This window comes from Triticum urartu, chromosome 7 (genome assembly GCF_003073215.2).
Source record: "Triticum urartu cultivar G1812 chromosome 7, Tu2.1, whole genome shotgun sequence".
NCBI classification, from domain to species: domain Eukaryota; kingdom Viridiplantae; phylum Streptophyta; class Magnoliopsida; order Poales; family Poaceae; genus Triticum; species Triticum urartu.
In genome coordinates, this window is record NC_053028.1 from 177,380,815 (window position 1) to 177,400,867 (window position 20,053).

The window sequence follows — 20,053 nt, forward strand, 5'->3', positions numbered from 1 at the left end:
CTCACCTTGCCGAGAAATATACTCCCTCTGCAACGCACGGGCATTATGAGGGTTCAGCTTTTTTATGGGGGTTCAGCTTAGAATATAACACTCAGATTGTCTCATGGTTCTGGACTTTGGGCCACAGGCCGACCCTACATGTTTGGGGGGCCATGTGTTCTACCTCAGCGCTTTTTATATTGCAAGCGATCGGTATGGCACTGGTTTTAGATGTTGTCGCAAGGAGAATACACACAATTGAATAAAGCACGGCAGCTGTTGGAATGAAATCGAATGACAGTTCCTAACCAACAATCAGAGTTACAATTCTATCAATGATATACCATGTGATAAATAATACTGTCGTACTACTTATACACATAGGACACTTGTTTCACCATGCCAGATTATTACATCAAAATCTCTCGGAGGATAGATCACTTCGGCAGTTGCGTGCTGCTACTGAAGAATTTCAAAGTTGATTTGGACGAGCTCTCCTTGCCGAGAAAGTTCGATTTTGACATCATCCCCTACCGCAAGATGTGATTTAGATTTGAACCTTGACCATCCTTTAGCATCAATCATCATGCGACCATCCATTGTACTTACGGTATATTGAGCAGGTTCATTCACACCAAGGTTGCGCATGGTAAGAGAAACTTGGCCGCGGTCACCAAGATTGTTGAACGACTCCCTCGTTTCTCTAGAAATTCTCTGTTTGCAAACAAGAAGACATACCCAAACAGTTAGATCAACACAGTGAATCATATGAAACAACATGGAAAGAAAAAAGAACGAAGCACTTGGGAGGCCAATGCTTACCAAGAAGGTGGACATGTCGGTTTTTGTAAGGACTTTGGTATATGAAGTGCGAACTACAGCCCAGTCTGTTGCCGGTGCAACTGCATGGGCTAGAGCAGATGCAAGTGCAAGTGCTGGTGCAGGTGCCGAAGCCGATGCTGCTACCGGAGATGGTGCTCCTTGTAGAACTGGTGCCGGTGTTAGAGCAGGTGGCGGTGTCGATGCCCGATCCTCCGGTAGATCAGACTAATCCACTGACGCGGTCGGTTCCCAATCCTCAGCTGGATTAGACTGAGCTACTGCCACTGTCAATGCTAGAGCAACTGCCGGTGCTCGATCTGTGCGAGACAGCGGCGATCGTGTCTAGTCTGCTATGATCAGTTTTCTAACTTGACTAGGATCCGTGACCGTGATCCAGTCTGTTTCTTCAGTTCTTTTAAACACGAGAAGGACTAATTGTATCGTTTTGTTAAACCAAACTGCAGTTCATCATGGGGATTCAGCTTGTACACAAACAACAGACTGATCTAATTTTTCCAGTAATATAAGTGATGGACGGTGCCTTCATTACTGACACGACATAAGAAGTGAAACCTGCAAAAATAGCCATCGTAGAGCAAAAACCAAATGGTTTATTCTGTGATGAATTTCCCATGGACAAACCTGCATAGTAAAATTGCAGCAAAAGGAAGAAAACATGAAATTAAATCAATAAGAATTAGACAGTAAATCAATAAGATTTACTTGATGTGACACGAGTGAATCCTTACCAGGAAATCACTTTGTTGAAGTACTAAATAGAAGATTGATCGTCCAACTACGCGTGGCATGCAGGGGCCCCGCCTACTCCCACAAGAAGGACAGTCCAAAGGTCGTGACAAATCATATGGACCAAACATCCATGGGGCTGGAAATCCTAGTGGGTGCGATAAACCCTACAATTTTGAAACATTATAACTGTGCACTCTAGGAGGCTTCTCACGCCCTCACAATACTAGACCATTTGATCTATTCCCAGGGGTTTTTTGGTCGTTGGATCAGCTTCTCAGTGAAACACTTCCCACAGCTCGGCTTGACCCTCTGATCGCCATCTCCAATGGGCCGCTGCTCCTGGAACAAAATCGGTGTTCTCTTATTAATTGGGTCCTTTGGGTGCGGGGGGTATGACTGGAAAATAGCGTGCGGGCCTAGCATTAGACAAAGCCCCTCGAGCAACTCAACCGTTACTGGAGATGGCGATCGGTATGCTCAGAAGGAAAAAAACATCCAGTCCAATCTAAGAGAGAGATGGCGATCCAGCAAACGGAAGATCGCCCTCTTGATCGGCCAGACAACGTGGAGCGAAGCAATGCGGGAGAGAGGATGTGGATCTCCTCGCACACCTCGGCACCTGAAGCGGTAGAAACGTCCGAAAGGGACCGCAGAATCAGATTAATGGCCGATCTGCCGGCATTGAAGAAAGCATTGAAGTATCAGTTCATGGTAGCCTTCATAGCGGTTGATGTCCGCCACTCACGGTGTTGATTAGTGGAGGTACGTTATTGCTTTGGCAGCCTACACCTGCTTGAGTTCGTGCGCCTGTTTAATACATATATAATTATATATCTGTCGCCCCGTGCTCTCCCGTTGTTCGGGCAGAAGAACCAAACATATTCTCCACCAACCATGTGGCCTTCTGACTATGGGTTCTCATTATTATTTCAAGCTTCCTCTTGTGCAGATCCGTCCATGTCAATCTGGCATCCTTCTGTCTTCACCCTTGTTTGAGATTTCTCTTGATGCGCTTTCTAATAATCTCTTGAGAGAGTATTACCATTAGGGTCTACCAAGTGTTTGATACAACTCTACTTGTTTTGGGTGATCGAATCTGTTTTTGGACTGTCCTTCAAATCCAGGTTACACCTTCCCCTCTGCCCCTTTTAAATCTCTCTTTGGGTTCAGGTTGATGTGAGTTGAGGTAGTTCTGATAGCAGTTGGCGTGGACCAATTAACAGGCACTGCAACTACTATTTGCTATTTCCATGCACTTTTTTTAAAATAAATTAGTTACTTGATGAATCATGTAGTTCTTCAGGTTATGGCTTGTGAAAGGAAAATATTGAGCATGCTACTAAACATAAAGCAGGTGAGAATTCTCTACTATATTGACATTTACACCTAAAATAGCATATGAACTGATTTAGGTACAGTTGAAAATTCCGTGAAATGTCACCATGGGTGAGAATAGCTACTGCATAAAAAATGCACAGCCATTGAAAATGCATGTACATTTGTAATGCTCAATTATTGTTACTCTAGAGTTAGCCGAGCTTAGACAGTAGATTCCACATTAGCAATGTGTAGCTATCTGCTCAAAGAATATTACTCCATCTGAAACTATTACTAGAAGTATATGCTTTTTCTGACAGAGGTCAAAGACATATTTTGGTCTTTAAAAAACATATTATGGTCATACTAATCTATTTGCATCGTATTCTTCTACATGTCATGAGACGAATGTTTTCTTTTTGCCATATAAAATTTAGTTTCATTCTACTAATATGTCTTAATGTTATATGATAATTTTAGCCTCATATGGTGCATTATTATGCCATCATGTGTCCAGTATGTGACCGGTGATAGTTATCATCTTTTTTATTATATATTCTGAGTTTCTGACTATATTGTCCATCTTGCAAATGATATTACCTGCTCTATTGGACTTTCTCTCCTCATTGTGAGCTTTACTTTTTTGTATGTGGTGCAAGGTGATCAACAGCTGATTGGTAGAAAATCCAGTTTAGATCTTAATTGACTCGTGGGAGTCATCCCTTTCCCATGATGACCTATTTTGGACAGCCTCCTTACGTATCATATGGAGCTGCTAATACTAAATGGAAGAACTTGTGGCTACCGATCGACACGGCTCCTTGTACCACACATGTTAGTGTCATTTGATTTCCAACCTAATTAAATTCCTTCTTTAGGAATCTTCGTCCATGGATGTAATGCTCTCAACAATTGAGCAGATTGTTTATTATTTTTTGCAGTTGAAGATGGCTGTCATTCGGGTATAAACCAGTGAGGATTTCATGGGCACGCCATGCTTAAAATCAACATTTAAATTTTTTGAAATTACATGTACATGTTTATTTTCTGCTGTTGATTGTCATCTTATTAGCAGTTTCTTTTAGTGATACTAGATTGGTGTGTATGTTTTCATAACAATACAATTTGTATTGACCACTTACGAACTAACTGATGGTACTAATCTAGCCAAAATCAATAAAACTCATATCTCCTCTGCCAACAAATAGTTAAATACAAATAGGTAATATAAATAAATTGGGATTATGTAGGTTGCAAAAACTCCCTTCCAATACATTTATCAAGTGCCCATTAAGAGTCTACATTAAGGCACGTCTAGTAAGTCCAAACTTGAATCAACTTACAAGTCCATCAGACACAAGAAAAATCCCAGCTGTCCTCTACTACCACATTAAATTTTGCAAAAAGTTAGGTCTAAGGTAACTGAGTAATGTAACGGTCGAGTTTTTGCAAATTTAAGTTTCATTTTTCTTTTGCCCTTATGGCCCGGTATACAAATATAATATTATGTAACTGCCAAAATAGACGGATGCGGCAACGCGCACCGGTGATGATCTAGTGCATACAGTTATTGGATTGTAACCATAATTAATAGACCGTCCTCACAAAAAATATGATATGGATACTTCAAAATATACAGACTGAATTGAGCGGACAGACATTAACATAGACCATTCTCAGGACTGACCACACACCAAAAGCGGTAGTACTAATAAACAATACAGGGTTCACAAACACAAATCATGTACTAAACAATATTACTTACTACAGACAAGCAAAGTTGCACTAACTAAACTCTGCAGACTATTTTTTGCCACCGACCTACGGGATGAACCCCACATAACTGACTAGGCCATGGACTTCATGTGAGATGTCTACATGCACCATCACCATCTTGTCAACCTTGGAGAACCTAACAGAGTGGTCTTTCCACTAATAAACATGATGATGAAGACAGGATGCATCAGATTTGTTGGGAAGCTTTACAAGAACCACACCCTTCGTAATCGAAGGCACAGCCAGGAAATTGTGGTGGTCAAGTACAGCCTCGAGAACACGCCTGACAACAATGCTACAGGAAAACACTAGTTCAGGACACGTGGCGACAAGGACACAACAGTTGGATAGTTCAGTAGTAGAACTCATCATCAGGTCTTCCAGTTCACATGGCATGACTTTGAGAACTTCATCTCCACCGCAGACCTGGTTCTAATTCAAACAGAAACCATATTTTATTACTACCTCCGTTCAGAAATATAAGATGATTTTCGAAATTATACTCCATATATGACTACATATACGCACAGAAATCAGTGAACAAATACACTAGAACATGTCTTCAAAGGCATGAGAGCAGAGGGATTACATGCAATATCCATAACACAAGTTACTGGGGCAAATATACCCTCTTAAAAGGTAGCATTGATGTTCATAAAGTACTCCCTCCGTCCCAAAATTCTTGTCTTAGATTTGTCTAGATACAAATGTATCAAGTCACATTTTAGTATTAGATACATCCGTATCTAGAAAAATCTAAGAAAAGAAATTTGGGACAGAGGGAGTAGTTGAAAGTAATCTATAAGAAATCAGTGTCAACCTCTCACGTGTTTTGGTCAAAAGAGGAATTTAGAACCGTCATTTGGCACACAAAAATCACATGCAAGATCACCCATAAAGTTGTACTACTAGTACTAGTACTGCGTGTTAGATGAAAAAACACGATCAAGATCGAGAAAAAGATCGTCAAGAAGAGATATTACCTGGACTTGCTTAATGAGTGATCCCGGAGAGGGGGGCTTGGACAGGGCGATGGCTTTGAGCTTGTCTGCGGTAGTCTCGGTGGGGTGCTTGCGCTTCTTCGTACCATGAGCCTCGACGGTTTTGGCCAGAGCCATAGACATCACTTCGGTCGGTGCTCCAGCGTCCATCAAGAAACTGTCAAATAGAAATAAAAGAAAAGAAACCATAATCACAAACCCAAAAGAAGAAAAGAGAGGGAGTTATAGGATCAATCTCGGGGTTGCAAGACCGGGCCTTGGCCAGAATCAACACCATTGATGCGCTCACCTTTCCTTCTTTGGGAGAGAAGAACAATGGCAGAAGTAGGTCGAGGTTTTCTTGAAGAAATGAGGAACAAGATGAGGCAGAAGCGAGGGTTGGTTAGAGAGGAAGCTGAGAGAGAAGAGTGAAATGATGGTTGCTTCGTCCGTCCAACTTACTGCTGGAAAGGAGGGGGTTTTGTGATTTGATGGCTCATTGGGCATTACTACGGCTCTTCGATCGGGGTAGTCTACCGTCACTCTACTACGGAGTAATTTAGTGCATGGTTGGTGGACCCCGATGCTGGCTGTCCCACACGTCGGCGAAAGTGAGTAATTTAGTGCATGGCTGGAGGAGGATCCGCACGGTAGAGCATGTCCACTATTTTTCAGAAGAAGAAAATGATTACAGCAAGCGTTTCCACTCTTACGATGGAGGAGTGCGAAACACGGCAGCCACTTGAACATACACAATGCTCCTACTACTTGTCATGTGCAGTGGTTCATACGTCAGTACTACACAATCTTGTTGCTAGTGTAGTAAGATATCACGATAACAAATGATGTTGTGCGCATGTCAACTACTCCTATATGTAACATAGTACCGCTTTTTCAACTGTCTGGTCGAGAATGAACGGTGAGATCAATGTTAACAGAACTAGGTCCACAGCGCACGGAGAGTACGGTGCTACAATACTCCATGAAAGATGAACCATATGAAGCACGAATAGTGTTGGGCAGAGTGTATGAAGTGTGCACGAGATGGGAGCAAAAGTTCCCTTCTCGACCCCCTTTTGGGTGTTTGGCAGAGTGCATGAAGGGTGCATGAGTCCACACTAGTAGGTTGACAAAAATACACGAAGAGGAAACAACTATATTGAGATGAGAATGTAACCAAACACACCCACACGCTTTGTGCTACAGTGACTGATCTGCACCGTCTGAGTCTGATCCAACGGTCATGTTGCGTCGAGACACAGATATGCCCATGCAGAGGGCGCCTAAACACCACCGAAGTCCCTCTGCTTCTCAAGGCGCACGACGTCGGTGATGCAGTGTGCAACCGCCCACTAAGCCCGCTCCCGGTCGACTGGAGCCAGCTCGTCAAAGACGGCGTCCAATGGCACAAAAAATAAAAATCCTGCCGTGCCTGCTCCCGTCAATCAGAAAATTAAAAATCCTGCCGTGCCTGCTCCCGTCAATCAAAAAATAAAAAATGTTGCCGCACCCAAACACCAGAGCAACGCCATGGTGGATATTTAAATTTACCTGCCAGCAAGTAGATAAAAAAAGGGGTGAAAAAACAAATGTGGCGGCGGCCTAGCTAATCGGTCGAACTAGCCCAACTAGCTAGCCACCGTGCTTCACTGATGTACTCGGCGTGAAAGGTGGTGTTTCGTGATTTGACGACTCATTTACTTGCTTCGGCGCTACAACCAAGGAGGACCCAGAAAACACACGGTAGGTCGTCCCACGTCAGGAAGAATATATGCATGCACCACCCTGGAGGACCCCGAAACCGCGCGGTAGGGTGTGCCACGTCTCGGCACGGAGGAAAAATGTGCGTGTAAAAATATATTGTATCAGACGTAGTACCTATGGTTCGACCTTGGGACCCAGCCAGTCGGTTGAAAACACCCCACTAGCCACACAACTTCATCATGCAAACGTGGCACGGAGGATAGATGTGGTTAGCTCCGTCTCGATTAGCCACACCATCTCTTGTTCTAGGAGATTCTTCTATTTTGCAAGTTTTTTTAGTTGTAATAACACCACGGCAAGCTAGCGCCGCTCTTCATGTGTTCCCGTGCAAAGGTTACACGATGGAGAGAAGAGAGATTGAGATCGCAGACCTAGGACCCACCAGTAAGTGAGATAACGGTCATGCACGTGTTGACGAGGCACTCCCTCTACTCAACTCAACGCAAGTACTGTATAAAATCAAGTTATGGGACAAAGCCAACAACCGTTCGTTTTTTCAGGCTATCGACTTACGCTTTGTAGTCCAGGTTGCCAGTTCGAATCTCCTCTTTCAGATTTGTTAGTTTTAGGTCCAAATTTGATTAATGACAAGTGGTACCCCCCTGTGTCGTTCCGATATTTCAGTGTAGGATGGTTTTTTTGAACAAACACTTTGCGCGGTTAGACAAGTACCGGCACGAGTTACACGTTTTTTGCAAGTTTACGAACAGAAATGACAGCGGCATAGAATATCACATCCACCCCGCTGCTTAGATAGTATGGTGATATGAGTTTTTACACCGTTGGAAGTGAGATCCAATGGCTTGGGATTAGTCTTTGTAATTATGCGCAATTTCCAAACTCTCCAAAGGTTTTTTTGCAAATAAAACATTCAGGCCTCGTGTGTGCCGCTTCATCTTCGATCCAATGGCTCCCCGGTGCACATATTAGGTGCTCCCCGTAGCTTAATTACCCACTGCAGTGATTGGAGTAGTTGTGGGCCGAATGCTATGAAAATATAATCTAAACCAACCGGAATAAATGCCTACACAAATTAATCCAAGGTTGGAGTGCCCCTCGCAATGTAAATAGCTCCGGCTTTGCGAGGGATGGAGAGGTAGTAGCTTCAACGCGTGGAAGATACGGTGTGAGAAAGCGAGGTCAATCGAGAGATATATAGATAGAGAGACAAAGTGAGTGTGGTCCGACATTCGTTGAACAAATATATATGCTCTGGAGAGATATTGTCCGGTTGAACTTTTTGGCAAGGGTGAGGGTTGTAAGATAGAGCTTGAGAGATGATCCAGTCACAGACGTGTAGATATATTTTGTGCGTGGGAGGAAGAAAGGTCAACCGATCACATAGGGTCACCGTGCGATCGAAAGAGTGAGACGGGTTGGAGAGAGTGACCTAGATAGACGATGTGCGTGAGAGAGTATACAATGTGAATTGGTGGAATTGGGCTCAAACATGGTGATATATCGTTTTTGTCCGAGAAAGAGCGAGGTCAATCAAGACATACGGAGATACAGAGAGAGAGAGATTGAGTGAGCGTGGCCCACCATGAGGTCGAAAGAGTGGTGGCAGCTTGGATGGACTGACCTAGATAGACAATCTGCGTGAGAGAGTATAGAGTGTGTCGATCGAGGCCCGAACAGGGAGATATATTATTTGTTTGTGAAAGAAAACAAGGTTAAACGAGACTCAGATAAAGAGAGCGAGATTGAGCGAGTGTGGCCTGCCGTGCGGAAGAAAGAGTGAGACAGTCTCGAGGGAGTGACCTAGATATACAACATGCGTGCGTGCGCATGCATGAGAGGTTGTGGGGCTAGATAGGCAATGCATGTATTTAGCGCGAGAGGGTGAGAGGGAGAGGGGAGAGAGAGAGAGAGCTCGCCATGGGGTGCAATGGCGGGTGTGTGAGGTAAATACATTCGGTAACAGAGTGGAAAAAGGGGTTGTATAGTTGAGAGACTTAGAGATTGAAATATGGAGAGAAAGAATGAACGTGTGTTGGAAACCGATAGCTTCCTAAGGTGGTTAGGAGAGGAAGATTGACCAATACGGGAAGTATGTAGCGTTTGTGCAGGGGGGGGGGGCTAAAAACAACATTTGAATGTACATAGTACGAGACTTAATATCGATGTTTCAATTCGGTGTACATTGTAAGATTTGAACTGAGGACCAGGAATACGGGTAATTATTTCGAATTCGTGCCTACTAAGTTTCGAAAAGTTGACATTGACTCAGTTTGTTGTGCTATTTTGTAGGTCATATGTTTGAATCCATCCAAAAGTTTTCTCACTGCCATGGTGTTCATCATATACATATGAATTTATATTTAAAAAGTAGCATGGATACAGTGAAATGCGAAATCCACGTTAGAATTGGAGATCACTACGTGACACACACTCTAATTCAAATAACTAACTACGTGACACACACTCTAATTCAAATAACTAATTATGTGACACACACTCTAATCCACGTTAGCGTGGGTACCGTTTCAATTTTTTTTCAAATAACTCCTCATTAATTAATTTATAGTACTCCCTCTGTTCACTTTTATATGACCTTGAAGACATTTCAGACAATGTGCAAAATAGTTCATTTTAAGTAGTCTGAAACGACTTACAAAAGTGAACGGATGGAGTATCTCGTTTCGAATGACTAATTATTGCAAGGAAAAAACGGGCATGGTAATACATACAGATTCGTTTGCAAATGAAAGAAGATTTGTTTGCATTCTCATATGTCATGGACACAAAGGCAGGTGCCTTAAGGCACCGAAGCATAGCCCTGTCGGGGTGGTCGCGTGTGTCGGACGGATGCGTAGCACCCAGCCACCCACCCCCTCCCCCCCAAAAAAGGACGACGACAATATAAGTTCGTGGTTCCATGTTTCGGATTGAAATATGTCTTCTCCATCGTCCCCTTCCATGCTCAGATTGCTCAAATCCCTAATTCGCCGCCAACCCTCGAATCGCCCCTCGTCTCGTCTCTTTCCCCACCGTTCCCCACCTCTGTGTCAGACGACGACGACGAATATGACGGTCGCGCTTCACCACCGCACCGGAGCTACCTCATCTATGCCCTCGTCCACCGCACCGGGTGGTCCACCGACAACATCGGTCGCTGCAACCGACGTGCCTCACAGACACCGAGTTCCACCGCATCAGGTGCGCTTCACCGACGCCGTCTCCCAGCTCACCGGGGCTACTTCATCGAGCACATCATCGCACCTCCGCCACCCGAGGCTGTTGGGGCTTCACCAACGGTCTTGTCCACCGCATCATAGCGCTCCGCTGCCACTCAAGATCTGCATCCGTGCGTGATACGTCTCCAACGTATCTATAATTTTTGATTGCTCCATGCTATATTATCTACTGTTTTGGACTATATTGGGCTTTATTTTCCACTTTTATATTATTTTTGGGACTAACCTATTAACCGGAGGCCCAGCCTAGAATTGCTGTTTTTTGCCTATTTTAGTGTTTTGAAGAAACGGAATATCAAACGGAGTCCAAATGGAATGAAACCTTCGGGAACGTGATTTTCTCACCGAACGTGATCCACGAGACTTGGACCCTATGCCAAGGCATCAGAGAGGCGGTCACGAGGGTGGGGGCGCCCCCCCCCCCTTGGGCACGCCCCCCTACCTCACGGGCCTCTCAGAGCTCCCCCGACGTACTTCTTCCTCCTATATATACCTACGTACCCCCAAACGATCAGAACAGGAGCCAAAAACCTAATTCCACCGCTGCAACTTTCTGTATCGACGAGATCCCATCTTGGGGCCTGTTCCGGAGCTCCGCCGGAAGAGGGCCGTCATCACGGAGGGCTTCTACATCATCATAGACTCTCCGATGAAGTGTGAGTAGTTTACCTCAGACCTTCGGGTCCATAGTTAGTAGCTAGATAGCTTCTTCTCTCTTTTCTAGATCTCAATACAAAGTTCTCCCCCTCTCTCGTGGAGATCTATTCCATGTAATCTTATTTTTGCGGTGTGTTTGTTGAGATCGATGAATTGTGGGTTTATGATCAAGTCTATCTATGAATAATATTTGACCATGAAGGGATTGTTCTCATAACTATTCTCATAACTATGATCATGCCTAGATATTCTCATAACTATGCTCAATTCTGTCAATTGCTCAACAGTAATTTGTTCACCCACCATAGAAAACTTATGCTCTTGAGAGAAGCCACTAGTGAAACCTATGGCCCCCGGGACTATTCTCATCATATCAATCTCCATCACTTTAATCTTGCTTTGCTTTTTTACTTTGCCTTTACTTTTCACTTTGCATCTTTATACCAAAAATACCAAAAATATTATATCTATCAGATCTCACTCTCGTAAGTGACCATGAAGGGATTGACAACCCCAAATCGCGTTGGTTGCGAGTAGCTATCGTTTTGTGCAGGTACGAGGGAATTGAGCGTGGCCTCCTACTGGATTGATACCTTGGTTCTCAAAAACTGAGGGAAATACTTACGCTACTCCGCTGCATCATCCTTTCCTCTTCGGGGAAATCCAACGCAAGCTCAAGAGGTAGCAGTTCACGGCTAGCAAACGCCAGCGCATCACCCTCAACGACTCTGATGTGACCCGCACTCTAGCTAGGCGAGCGTGCCCAAACGTCGGCCCTAACTAGGTATCCACACATCACTCCCTTGTGCACTGTTCGGACGATGTTTGGATATCCTTTCACTGCTCTCTTAGCTTACATGCCTATGAAACTCTAACCTTAACTCTTATTTCTTCTGGAGATATCATCTGAAACAAGCAAATCCATATTTTAGTGAAGCATGACGGCACTACGGGATCTGGTACACATCTTGCACACCCGTATAACCTTGTAAGTGTCTGTATTCCGGTACAACATCAAGGTCGATTCCTCTTATTTGATCAACCATTCGTTGTGTCAAAAATGCAGAGGGGGACGCAAGGATCACAAGGCCTGCACATCCAAGAAAGTGGTAACATGGACTTGTACATGGAACATCCCAAGCGCAAGCAGAGCTGAAGTGAGCATGTATAATGAGCTGGCGTAAGTCCCTGCATTTCATTTAATTCGTACTGGCATTCATGAATGATTTGTCTGCAGTCGCCGATCCACGAATTCAAGTTACCAGGGGTGAACATTTAACTTAAAAAATACGAAGGCACTTGCACTCCGGAAATCAACATAACTTGAGAAATGTGAAGCTACATGCACTTTGAAAACCAGCTAATGATCCAAAGTAGTTCAGATTATAAACACTAAATGATGCAAGTACCAAAAACACAAAATGCAACATGGTGTACAAGGACTACAAACATGGTCTGTACCTGCTTGAATTATTCGTTCTCTAGCTGAAAATATCGAAGTGTAATTGCACGTATAACCAGTGCGCAAACTGCATATCAATATATCTATCCAGCACAAGTATGCCAATAGTTTCAAACAACAGATTAGAAAAGTATTTATGCTATGTTATCATGATACTGGGACTTTCTAGTAGATGGTCTCGACGTTTCCTCAAGCTATGAAAATGCACAATAATTTTCTTGTCATCAATGCCTGCAAATCTCTGTTTCTCTCAACATAGTAGATCATCATTAGACACTAAATCCTTCAATGAGCTTGCAAAATGCTTGCATTAGATCCCTCATTAGACACTATATGTTCATCACGAGGAGCATGTAAAATGTTTGCATCAAATCCTTCATTACCAGTCTTTCCATTAGACACTTCAGGCTCAAGAACAACATGAGCTTGTATGTTTGCATCAGAAACTTGATTAGATACAACAGATTCAGTTAGTTCAGTATTGATTGGGGGAGTTATAAAATAAGTAGAAATTGGTTTCATTTTCTCATAGATTCCCTACATACAAGCAGTTTTACAACACCGTCAGGTTTAACTATTGGCCAGAAATTGAAGAGTTGAATCAGATATAATCAGGGATATGATGTACCTGCTCGTTGCGCATGCTACTCTTGCAAGCAGCGACTGTCCGTTTGCGCAAGCTCGATGCCATGCCCGTGCTGCCGCCACTACCTCCCACGCAGGCTACACCCAGGGTTGGATCTTCATCTTCTTGTCCTTCCGTTCGCTTGAAGCCCGGCGACCGCCCTCCAATGAGGGCGCGAGGAAGTGCTGTGTCAGTCTATCCAGCAGCGGCTAGGTTAGGAGCGAACCAGACTGGAGGCTGGAGCGAATGAATTGGGATTTTTCTTGGTGTAGATCGATATGGGAGGCGCTCGTTTGGGCCGCGAGCCTGCTATAGGGCCTGCCTTGCACTTATGTTATTGGCCCATCCAAATTGAAACATTTTTCTTCATTTTTTACATTGCCTGCTCATGCGTTGGGACGAACAAAACTAGCATGGGCCAACCTGGAAGACTCAAACTAGGTGCACACTTTCCAGCCACCTAAGGCGGCCGCCCATACCAGCCCCTATGGTGGCGTCGCCCCTTTTTGCGTGTATGATTGGATAGTGAAAAATATTCCAGTGGCGCTTTTGATTTACCCACGGAATTGTTGAATTGCTTGTTTCTATGAACCGAGTTCGCCAATAATGTGAAGGATGCCAGTCTTTTCATCCTATTGTAGATTGATTAAATCTCGATATGCCAGAAGTAATTGCATGAAATATACAGTAAAAGCCAGTGTGATGTGTTTGGCTACAACTAGTCTAACTACACGTCCTCAAATAACATATCAAGGACGCACCATCTTACCAGATTAACCATTCGACTTACCCATGCAGTGTGGGAAGAAAGAAGTATTGGAATTGCGTATCCAAGCAATTGATGCCATGGACTCCTTCGTACAACCTTGTAAGAGAAAAAGAAGTTGCAGTGTGCCTGTACAAAGAACTAGCGTAAGTTCAATTACATGCTTCTCGGAATTTTAGTTAGCCACTTATTGCAAAATTGTTGAATTATGTTGCTTGGCTTAATTTAGTTTGCTACTGATTACATAATGGCATAGCCTGTTAACCATATTGTAGACTGCGCCTATCTATGTGTTTGATACTTACTGTTAAGAATTACCTATTTGCCTTTACTTAAATATCTACTTGTTTGTTTAACTGCTTTGCTGCTGCAACAGTGGGTTACAATGATGTTAATAACTACTTTTCAGCATCCAATTGAAACTTTTAATTCCTTGTTTGTTTAACTGGTTTACTGTTATAACTACCAGTTGAGATGTTTTGCTAACTTCAACTTTTCTGAATCCAACCGGAACTTTAATGGGAAAACTTGTTAGCCCAAGATCAAAGAGCGAGGTCCCCATGGACGTTGCATCATCCCACAGCAGTGGGACCGGCCCAATCGTGCATTATGAATTGCCAACTACTGGTGCTCTAGAGGCTAAACTAGTGGTAGAAAGAGATTCTGCTTCTGCACTTAGAGATGAAGTTGACATGTTGAGGAAGAAAACAACACAATCACAAGCAGTACTCAAGACAACCATTAAATATTTGGTGGATTTCAAAACGAAACAAGCTGAGACTGACCAGATTGTTAAGGTCATGAAGGAAAAAAGGAAATTAAATTCCTACTTGGTAAATCATAGGTGAAATGTTCTTTCCATAGTTGAATAACCTTTGCGTTGTCTATTCATGTAATCAATCAAACCATTTGTTTTAGAGATCATGTAATAATTGTTTTTTTTTGTTTTTTTGTTTGTAATTTTATTTGAGCACAAGTCTGTATTAATTGATAACACTCAGAGACATTTCATTTGGATTGCTGTGCCAGACCTACAAATATGCCAATCGGGCTGAATGTGCATTCAGCAATACTAGTATAGATGGACCATAAGTGGCACGCATCAGAAAGGGCCAAGATGCTGGCTAAAAAAAGGATGCTGCTATAGCAAAAAAAAGTACAGCAGCCTGGCTTATGTATGTTAGTTGATATTATTGATCCATATACTCTATAAGTGTTTATATGTCTGTTAGTTCTGTACATTCTTGGTTGATTGACTCGGTATTTGAATCTTGATACATCGCTTGTGTACATATCTAAATGGGAGTACACATTATGCTGCGTGTGACATTTGAGTTGGACATGAAGTGTTCCAAATATTCGAATTCACCTTAAACTGGATTCTAGTTTCTGAATTTGAGTATCGGCATTTGTAAACCATATTCATATATGACAGTGGAATACATCTTTGTCGTCCTTTTGAAGATATATAAAAACACATAGAATGATTTATAAAGATTCATATAGGAATATAAAATGGATTCAAATTTAGTTGCCAGGGTAAACGTGGATGCTTATTGTCCCAAAATTCGAAAGGAACAGCAAAATGTTCACTCCCACATCAGCTGCCTGAAGCCAAGTGTTTGGGAGATGGAAATTACTGTCTACCCATTACACGGACAATCCATCGGCCCGATTTCCACTACTCTAAATAGGGGTAGGTTAGTAACTTCAATTAGACGTGACACGACCGCCTCTGAGCCCATTCCGACACGGTGGGCGTCAAACATGGGCGGCAAAACTCATTTGATTCAAGCTCGTCCGAAAGACCTCTGTTTCTCCCTCCATTCCCCATTCATACACGGTGGGCGGCAAAACACCCTCTCCTCGTCCGAAATAGATGTAGGCTAATATTTTAAATAGGGACAGGTGTGTAACTTCCATCAGACGTGACACAACCGCCCTACCTGTCAGCCCCGTTCATACACCGTGGGCGCCAACCGTGGGCGGCAAAACACCCTCTCCTCACCCGAAATCAATGTAGGCTAATATTTTAAATAGGGGCAGATGTGTAACTTCCATCAGACGTCACACAACCGCCCTACCTGTCAGCCCCGTTCATACACCATGGGCGCCAACCGTGGGCGGCAAAACACCCTCTCCTCGCCCGAAATAGTTACCAGCAAATATTTGGGAGATGCGAGATTATCGTCCTATCCCCAACCGACGAGACGTCCAAATTTGAAACGGGGGATAAGTTCGTAACTTTCCCATATTTCAGACAAGCGCGTCCCAAAAACATGGTTCCCTGTACCTCTCCCTCCATTTTCCCATTCATACACCGTTCGCGCTAGAACACCCCATTCCCACATCAGCCTCCGTCTTCCACCCCATCCATCGCCGCCGTTCTCCACCACATCCATCGCCACCGTCCTCCACCATGCCAGAGCGTCTACCAAGACCGCGTCGTCCACTGCTACAGATGGACGTTTCTCATCCATGGCGATGGACCAATAGCCTTGCATCGCGTCCTCTCGCTTCATCGGCGTCGTCATCCTCTTTGCTGGGGCCGCTCACACGACCTTCTCTTCCACCGCAACGGGACTTATCCCCCGATGCACCCGTCTACCATCGCAGATCTGCTTCAATGCCACCGACAGCCATCGCACCCCCGATGCCTAGACGGCGCCGCAAGAGAGGTGGTACTTCATATCTCCTCAACTTTTTGATCTCAACTAGATAATAGATCTTAACTTGGTTACTCTACTTTCTTTTCAGCTCTTAGAATTTATTTCTTAGTTCTAAGCAAACAATGGATGCTAAATATCATTTCTCCGGTTTGCAGCTTCAAATCTGCCATGGCACAGCCATAATATGGTTTAATTGATCATGCTTAGGGTTTAATTAATCATGTTGGTTTCGTGGTGGTTTATTTAATATAAATCAGAGGGGAAACCCTCTTTTGCTAAAAAATATATGCTTAGAGTTTCCCCCTTTTATGATCACTATACGATCAGAATACATGCTTCGTGTCATAATAACACTGCTCCACCCATCAAGCTAAACAAGCTTAGTTATTCAAATACGAATATGGTATTATAAAAACAGAGTTGTTTAATTGGTCAGCTAAATGTTCCTAAATTAGTTTCAAAAATGCATGTTCGCCGCTCGGGTGTGTATCTCTGTGTGTGGTCTGGTCAGCACGGTTGGGGAGGTGAACTTTGCATATGTAGGGGTTTATAGGGAGACACTCTCCGAGTTGAAACCGCAATGCATTCCATAGATAATCTGACTACTTTTTATGTTTTCATGAATCTCAGATTCTGAACAGCATCATAATGATTATGAGCTTGCGCGCATGAAAAGAATAAAGCAGAACAATGCCATGGCTGTCAAACTTGGAATTAAAGGACTGAAATCAAGTCTTGATGCAATGCAATGCAAACACTCTCCACCTACAGATTCATGCTCAAAATATGATCCTAACAGTGACACTGAGCAAGACGGAGACCTAAGTCAATGTAGCTCCCTAGTGGAGGAGTCAGAGGAAAATGCCCTATCTTATTCACCCATCAAGGTACTTGCTCTAACTTTCCAAGGTTACATTGCTCGCGCATATCTTGCAACTGATGCTTTGCATTGCTTCCACTTTGATGAACTGCCATTAGCTTAGTTTACACATCGTGTATGTGAATACGCCCTGCCTATCCATTTTCAGTACATATTCCATCTGTCATCATACCATATTTATCCATTCAAATGATGTTCTTGTGTATTAGACGTTCAGAAGGAAGAGGGTGATTGCTGATCATGGAGGAGGACAAGCAAAGTATTTGGAAAAGGTAGTGGCGCCTGATAAATCAAATAGCCCATTAGGTGTAGTTGCAATATCACCTGACCCACAAAATACCCCAACTGTAGCAGACTCTAGCCCTTCTACACTGGCCATTTCTGATGCCCCAACTCAGCAGACCCCAACTGCAACAAACAGTATGATAATGCCAGTTGACATAGCACCAGCGGTACGACGCAAACCCCCCATTCCGGCAAAGAGTACACAAATTCCAGTTGCCAAATCCCTTTTCGAACCAGAGAGAGCCCCAATTGCAGCAAATAGGACCCCTGTTCCATTTCTTCCCAGTTTAGAAGATGAAGCTTATGTTGTTGTCAGGAACTTTGTGCGCATCTTTCCTTCATGGAAAGATTATACCGAAGACACAGAACAATTTCTAGTCTTCCTCTGCAACATACGCGTAAGTAATGTACTAATGTTATTCATGGTCATTACTGCATATGTTTCTGCTGACAGAAGACACAAGATTTCATTCTTTTAAATAGGCGAGGCGCAAACTGGATTGTGATGACGAGCAAGGGTTGGTTGCGCTTTTCAAGCACTCGTTGATGAAGTATCATTCCTACCTGAGGCAAGCGCACTTTGATGGCAAGCCTCTGAACGAAATTTTTGTAAAGTTTCTGGTGCTACATTTATCCGACGGTGACTGGAATAATCTTGTTACACATTGGTCTCGGCTGCAGCGTAAGGTACTGTCTATGATATCACATCACAATTTGAACTACATTTATGCATTTGCCTTAATGTCTCACTTGTACGAAAAATGTTAGCAGAAGAACATTTGTTCTCAAGGGACCACAGAATCTCGCAACTATACTGCACACTGCATTGCTCTTCTGAGTACCTCTTGCCCTGTATGACCATACTTACTTTCATAGTTGTTTGATTATGTTACATCACTGCACATGTTAGCCTCGTAATCGTCCATTTGGTGGACATTATAAGATCCGTATGGACTCTTACATAAATTTAGAATCAACCCAATGCAGTCCTCTTGTAAGGCCTGAACGTGGTCTATCACTGTACTTACATTAATAGATACTCCCTCTGTCCCATAATATAAGAACGTTTTGTACAGTCACCAGTGTTCAAAACACTCTTGTATTATGGGAAGAGGGATTGGTTCATTTTTTAGCATTCTGCATCTTATCTCCCTCGCCCACCATTTACTAAAAAAGATCAGATCTATATTTAATCTTACCACCAAGTAGAATACACAGACAATGACAGTGCAGAAGTGTAGCCCATTGCTCTTGTCAGTACATTTTATCCTGTAACGCTTGTACTTCCAGGGATTGGTAGTTGATTATGTAGCATCAATCTACATCTTATCTTCATTATCCTCTATCCCTTACAGTATTATCATATCTATAATTACTCTCTACAAAATGTAGAGTACAGGCAATGCTTATGAAGAAGATTATGTGTTGAAATTCTTGAGTTATCCTTCCCTTGCCATGGAGAAGGGCATTATAAAGCCGTTGTTAACTGTTAATGTAAGTCAGTCCTTCTAAAGCCTTTATCCTCAACTGCTGTTTAATTTGCTCATACTCCCTGTCGTTTACTGTTGTTTAGTTTGCTGTTTCTACCTGAGTGAGTCCTGGATTAGGGGGTGTCCGGATGGCTGGACTATACCTTCAGCCGGACTCCTGGACTATGAAGATACAAGATTGAAGACTTCGTGCCGTGTCCGGGGGGGACTTTCCTTGGCGTGGAAGGCAAGCTTGGCGATACGGATATGTGGATCTCCTACCATTGTAACCGACTTTGTGTAACCCTAACCCTCTCCGGTGTCTATATAAACCGGAGGGTTTTAGTCCGTAGGACAACATACAGAACAACAATCATACCATAGGCTAGCTTCTAGGGTTTAGCCTCTCCGATCTCTTGGTAGATCTACTCTTGTACTACCCATATCATCAATATTAATCAAGAAGGACGTAGGGTTTTACCTCCATCAAGAGGGCCCCAACCTGGGTAAAACTTCGTGTCCCTTGCCTCCTGTTACCATCCGGCCTAGACGCACAGTTCGGGACCCCCTACCCGAGATCCGCCGGTTTTGACACTGACATTGGTGCTTTCATTGAAAGTTCCTCTGTGTCATCGCCGTCAGGCTTGATGGCTCC